Source organism: Sinocyclocheilus rhinocerous, unplaced genomic scaffold (genome assembly GCF_001515625.1).
Source record: "Sinocyclocheilus rhinocerous isolate Xijiao unplaced genomic scaffold, SAMN03320098_v1.1 scaffold147, whole genome shotgun sequence".
Lineage (NCBI taxonomy): Eukaryota > Metazoa > Chordata > Actinopteri > Cypriniformes > Cyprinidae > Sinocyclocheilus > Sinocyclocheilus rhinocerous.
In genome coordinates this window covers 1,596,100-1,602,900 of record NW_015651498.1, presented here as the reverse complement: position 1 = coordinate 1,602,900, position 6,801 = coordinate 1,596,100, and the positions used below count along the sequence as shown (strand labels likewise).

General features: G+C 35.7%; 1 pseudogene; it reads left to right on the top strand.

Annotated features, from left to right (window-relative positions):
- The window catches only part of LOC107712956 (CSC1-like protein 2), a 67,806-nt pseudogene that overhangs the window by 48,842 nt on the left and 12,163 nt on the right, over positions 1–6,801 (top strand).

Below are 6,801 nucleotides of genomic sequence, written 5' to 3'. Positions count from 1 at the left end.
TATTCAATGAAAAATGTTTCTTCTTGGTTGAAATTTGTGATGCCTTCAGATGCAGTCATGTTATGGTTTAGGATCTGTAGCTGATGCGGTGTGTGTGTGTGTCTGCAGCATCCTGAAGGACTTTAATGCGTGTCAGTGTCAGGGCTGTAACTGTCGTCAGGAGCCGCGCTCCTCTCAGTTCAGTGACAGTCTTCATGTCAGTAACTGGAGCGTCATCTACGCACCGGACCCCCAAAACGTGCGCTGGTGAGGAATACACTCATTCACTCTCTCTTTCTCTCTTTGTTAGTAATAGCATGGAAAAATGACCCATTCGACTGGTTAAAACCAGAGCACACTGTGTGAAGTACTGTATCCCAGAGTGCAGTGCACTTGACTTGACCGTCCTTGACTCTTTATTTAATGGGTCTGCAAATAATTCTGATATTTTTACACAAAACTGGATTGCAAAATAACTCTACTTTCTTGATTCATAATGCATGCTGTAGGATATGCATACCCTATGATTCCTGCAAAGAATTCAGTCATAAAAACAGGATTAGGATTTCTTAAAGCTCTTTATTTAATGGGTCTGCAAATAATTCTGATATTTTTACACAAAACTGGATTGCAAAATAACTCTGCTTTCTTGATTCATAATGCATGCTGTAGGATATGCATACCCTATGATTCCTGCAAAGAATTCAGTCATAAAAACATAGGATTTCTTAAAAATTAATTAAACTTAATGATGTGTGCCTTCATTTGATTACCAGTTTATCAGTCTGTGTTAAATCATCATTCTTGTATTAAATCTCAGTCTTTTATTAACTTACTAAATCGATAAAGTTTTATTCATTAAATTGATCAGACATTCTTTTCATTTAAAAAAATGTAATTAAACCATTAAAATGTCATTCAGAAAAAGTAAAACATAAAACAGAATTTGTGAAAAAATAAATAAATAAAATTTGAGGGGACAAATGGATTTCATAGGACCCTAAAATGAATTTTTTTATTAAACTGAAATTGTTGTTAAGTGAGTCATAAAAATAGGATTTACGGTATAACATGAAATTTCATAACCATTAATTAAGTTGTTAATGTTTTATGGCATTCATTTGATTAATACAGTTTTTGATAATACATTTCTGAAGAGATAAAACATTTCATAGGACCCAGTTAGTTATTAAATTGTAAAATTTTATTAATGAAATTGATCAGAGATGCTGTTTTGTATTATAATTTTATAAAACCGTTATTAAATCAGACACCAGAAAAAATTAAGAAAAATAAAACCGAATTTGAGGGGGAAAAAAATAATAATTTCATGCAGCCCTAAAAATTCAATAATTACTAAAATGTAATTTAGCCATTAAAACGGAATCCAGATAAAAATAAAAAAAATATTATGGAATTTGGGGGAAAATCTTAATCTGATTTCATAGATGCCTATAATACTGTTTCACATACAGTACTGTAAAAACATAGCAGGCCGTATATAGTTTATAGAGAGCAGTGCGCTATTATTGAATTCCCAGCAGCTACTGCTTCTCTCTGTCTGTCAGCCGTTTCTTTGCTGACTTCATTATGTGCAGGAATTACCCATGAGAAGTGATAGCTTATCAAGAGAAGAGATTTTAAGCTTTCTGCAGAGTGTGTGTGCGTGTGTGTGTGTGCGTGTGTGTGTGGTTTGCTGACGTGGTGTTTTGATCGCAGGGAGAATCTGTCTTTGGGAGGAGTTTCCTGGTGGCTTCGCTGCTTCATCATTAACTGCATCCTCTTCCTCCTCCTCTTCTTCCTCACCACCCCGGCCATCATCATCTCCACTATGGACAAGTTCACCGTCACCAAGCCTGTGGAGTATCTGAACGTAAGGCTGCGATCGGCGATGATGTTTATATAGAGACCAGCCATGACAGTACAAAAAAAATGAAAAAGTTGACGTTTTATTCATTAAATTAATCAAAGGTGCTGTTTATTATTAAAATTTAATAAAACCATTAAATCAGAAACCAGAAAAATTCAAAAAGAAAACAGAATTTGGGGAAAATAAAACTGATTTCTTAGGGCCCTAAAAATTCCATAATTACTCAGATTTAATTTAGGCATTAAAACAGAATCCAGAAAAAATTAAATGGTTAAAAAAAAGAAGAATCCAGAAAAAATATATATAATTATATATACATGCATAGTTGTGGTCAAAAGTTTACATACGCGTTGCAGAATCTGCAAAATGTTAATTATTTTGCCAAAATATGAGGGATATTACAAAATGCATGTTATTTGTTATTTAGTACTGACCTGAATGAGATATTTCATGAGATAGTCCACAAGAGAAAATAAGTTGAATTTATAAAAATGACCCCGTTCATAGAAAAATCCTATGATGATATTTAGACAAAATAAAGTTCACTGATGCTGCAGAAGGAAAAACCATGCATTAAGAGTCTTTTGAAAATGTGTACATTATGAAAAAGCATTTATTGTGACTGTAAACTCATGACGATGTGTCTGTGTGTCTAGAACCCAATCATCACCCAGTTTTTCCCCACGCTACTCCTGTGGGCCTTCTCCGCACTGCTGCCCACCATCGTCTACTACTCCGCCTTCTTTGAAGCCCATTGGACCAGGTACAATCCCACAGTCATCTCCAACTGAAATGCAATAGCTGCTCTGAAGTGTCTCGTGTTTTTAATCTGGCGTGTTTCTCAGGTCGGGCGAGAACAGGACCACCATGCACAAGTGCTACACCTTCCTGATCTTCATGGTTCTCCTGCTGCCGTCTCTGGGTCTCAGCAGGTACTGTCTCTACATTTGTGATGCAGGCGACAGACCCTGTGGACGTGGGAGGTTTATTTGAATCTGTAATTGCATATTTAAATCCTAATTTATATCTGTCATGGGACTCGTTTGAGTATCTGCCTGAAGCTCTGATCCAAACATCTCTGCGAGACTCCGTCAGCAATATTTGTGCTGATGTGTTCGGTGCAGAGGCTTTTATTGTGTTGAATGGTTTCACTATAATTAGCTTTTTAGTGTATTAAACATTGCTAGTTTGCTTGTGATGATTGCTAGTATATGGCGTGTAAAGTTGGACAAAACAGCACAAGTGAATTACAGTACTGCGCGCACAGTGACAAAGCTCGCACGTAAAATGTTAACCTGAAGAAATGGCAAATTCCAAACTAGAGCACAAAAAATATGATCGTGTACACGCATATACACGCTGTGAGGACAAATAACAAAACCGTGAGCAGATCTAAACGCACGCGTGAGCTGAACCCTTCACGCACAGGAAGTTTTGACAGTAGTGGTTCAACTATGTGTCTGTTCAGGATTCAGAAGAGGATTCAGTTCGGTGTTCGTGCGCTTCGTGTGTGTGCGGCTGTGCGCGTAGAGAAGAGCGCGCGAGTAACGAATCGAGTTCCCTTTCGCCTTTTCTCTCTGGAATTGTTTAAAATTCGCTTGCTTGTGTAAATACGGACAAATGATAAACTTATACTCTATTATGGTTAAATTTTGCAATTAATCCGCGGATCACATGCGTGCCGAACCGTGGGGCTTGGTCCGTACGGATCACGGATCGACTACGATCCGATTAACCACTATTTGACAGTCAGGGGGCGGGGCCCAAACATATGCGTTTTGTCCAACTTTTAGGATTTCGTTTGACCTGTGTTTTTGATGGATATTCTTCTGAAATAGCTAACCCAAGTTTGCATGTAAGTGATTAAAATATTTAGTCAAATGTTTATAGAACTGACTTGTGATACGTATTAACAGCCATCTCTTGGTTTTTTACTTGGGTTAGCCATTTCAGAAGAATATCCATCAAAAACAGGTCAAACGAAATCCTTGTAAATAAAGACGACGAAAAAAACACTTAAAATAAAGTTACTGAACTGGCAACATTAGCCTATAATAACCCATCGTAGATGTTGGCATCAGATAGCGCATTAAGATTTGTTAACGATCGTGTTAAAAGCTATATATTAATGGAAAATTTACCTCTTTACTGTCTGCCATTATCCAATTCCAAGTCAACCCGTTCGTTTCGTTCGTTCTCGTCAGGAGAAGGCCTACAACAGCCAATCAACAGCCAGTCAGACGACGAGCAGCCAATCAATACAGGATTTGGCCAGCAGCCAATAGCATTTGAGAACACAACAAGCATATGTTTGGGCCCCGCCCCCTGACTGTCAAAACTTGTGTGTGTGAAGGGTTCAGCTCGCGCGTGTGTTTAGATCTGCTCGCGGTTTTGTAATTTGTCCTCGCAGCGTGTATATGTGTGTACACGATCATATTTTTTGTGCTCGAGTTTGGAATTTGCCATTTTTTCAGGTTTACATTTTATATGCGAGCTTTGTCACTGTGCGCGCAGTACTGTAGTTCGCTTGCGCACTGTGTTCACGCGCTTGCGCTGTTTTGTCCAACTTTTAACGCCATACTAGTGCCTCTTCAAGATAAAGGCTTGCTGAAATCACAAACTCCAAAGTGTGAAAGTTGGCAGTTTCATAATACTAAATGATCTTCTCTAAATTAGTTTGGACGTTTTCTTCCGCTGGCTGTTCGACAAAAAATTCCTGGCCGAAGCTACCGTCAGATTTGAGTAAGTTGTTTTTTTGTTTTTTTTTTATTGAAATGCCTAAACTTTCTCGCCAGTTGTAGCATTTTATTAATTTAAATATTCATATATCATTGAACTGAAATTCTGAAGGTTTTTAGTTATTTTATATTTCATTTTATTGCAAACTTCCTTACCAGTTGTAGCATTTTTTAATTTAAATATTCATATATTAATGAACTGAAAGTTTTTATTTTATTTTATTAAATTTTCTGTCCACTTGTAGCATTTTATTTAAATGTTCATCTATTCATTTACTGCAATTCTGTATATTTTAATTCCTTTTATTTTATTTTTTATTTTATTTACATTTAATTTAAATTTTCAAATATTAATGAAGTAAAATTCAGAATGTTTAATTGTTCATTTTATTTTATTGTTTTGAAATGCTTCAACGTTTTTGCTGCTTCATATGTGTTTCTTGTTTTCTTGTAGCATTTTATTCATATATTAATGAACAGAAATTCTGACTGTTTTACATTGTTCATAAACCTGCTGTTAATTTTTGTAGTTTGGATTTAGTGCATAAATGAAAGTGCTGATTAATTTCACCTGATTTCATCATAATTTCAGGTGTGTCTTCCTCCCTGATAACGGAGCGTTTTTTGTGAATTACGTCATCGCGTCGGCGTTCATCGGAAACGCCATGGATCTGCTGCGGATTCCAGGTCTGCTCATGTACATGATCCGGCTGTGTTTGGCTCGCTCGGCCGCGGAGAGACGCAACGTCAAGCGGGTACGAAGACACGCACACTCCGACCTTTAATGCTTGTGTGTTAATAATAATTAATGCTTCGGTGAATCTGACAAAACTTGACCGTAAGACATCTGGGTTGTGCATCATCCCAAAATACACAGAAAGTATCAGAAATTATATTTTGCATAAAGAAAATAAAATGTTTTAAGAAATGTTTTTAGGACCATTAAATTGTTTTTGCATTATGACATTATTTTCATGAATATTAAACACGTTTTAGCCAAAATACACTTTACCTTATTTCATTCATTCATTCATTCATTCATTCAATTGTATTTTTATTTATTTACTTATTTATTTGTTGTTCATTCATTCATTCATTTGCATTTTATTCATTCATTCATATATTTATTAATTTATTCATTTAATTGCATTTTATCCAATCATTTATTCATTTATATATTTAATTATTTTATTTATTACTTTATTTAAAGCAGCATCAATTAATTGCAGCCAACAAATATTACCATGATGTAAAAATACTTTACAATTTATTTATTTATTTAAATTTTATTTTATGCATTTATTTATTTATTAATTTTGCATTACAAAAATGTGCTCATTTGTCATGAAAATAATGTCACAATGGGGAAAAATCCTTAATGGTCCTTCAAATATTAATTAATTTTAATAAATAGAAATTGAAATAAATTTATTTCCTTTGAGCAAAAAATTATAATTTTTTTCCCTTTCATGGAGTGATGAATTTTTTAGTTTTTTTTTTACAAATTTTGTGAGATTCAACCACCCACAAATTAGTTATTTTTACCTGCTGTTCACCTGGATGTGATTCCAGCCTATGCTGTTTGTAGTTGTATAATGGTGTGTGTGTGTGTGTGTGTGTGTGCGCGTGTGCTTGCAGCATCAAGCCTATGAGTTTCAGTTCGGAGCTGCCTACGCCTGGATGATGTGCGTTTTCACCGTCGTTATGACGTACAGCATCACCTGTCCAATCATTGTCCCCTTCGGTGAGTCAGGCCACGCCCACTTCCACATCAGCCCATTCACAAACCACAGAACAACAGCCAATCAGAAAGAGAGAGAGACGAACAACAAGGATGAAAGAGAGGATACAGGGAGAAATGCTGTAAATGACGCAACCAAAAGTGTGTGTGTCCAGAGCGCCTCCTGCTGGTCGCACGTCTGCATGCCAAGTCAAGTCAAGTCTGCTTTATTGTCAATTCTTCCACATGTACAGCACATACACACAGAGAATTGAAATTGCGTTACTCTCAGACCCTTGGTGCATACAGATAACACTAACAGTAGAACATAAATACAGATAGATACAGATTAAATATAAAATACAACTATACAAATATACAAATAAGGTAAAATGTAAAAAAAAAATATATAAAAAAATATATAAAGCAGCACAAGGCACAAGGCACATGGCAGATAGAGTGCAAACCAGTGAAGTAAACAAACAGTGCAGATA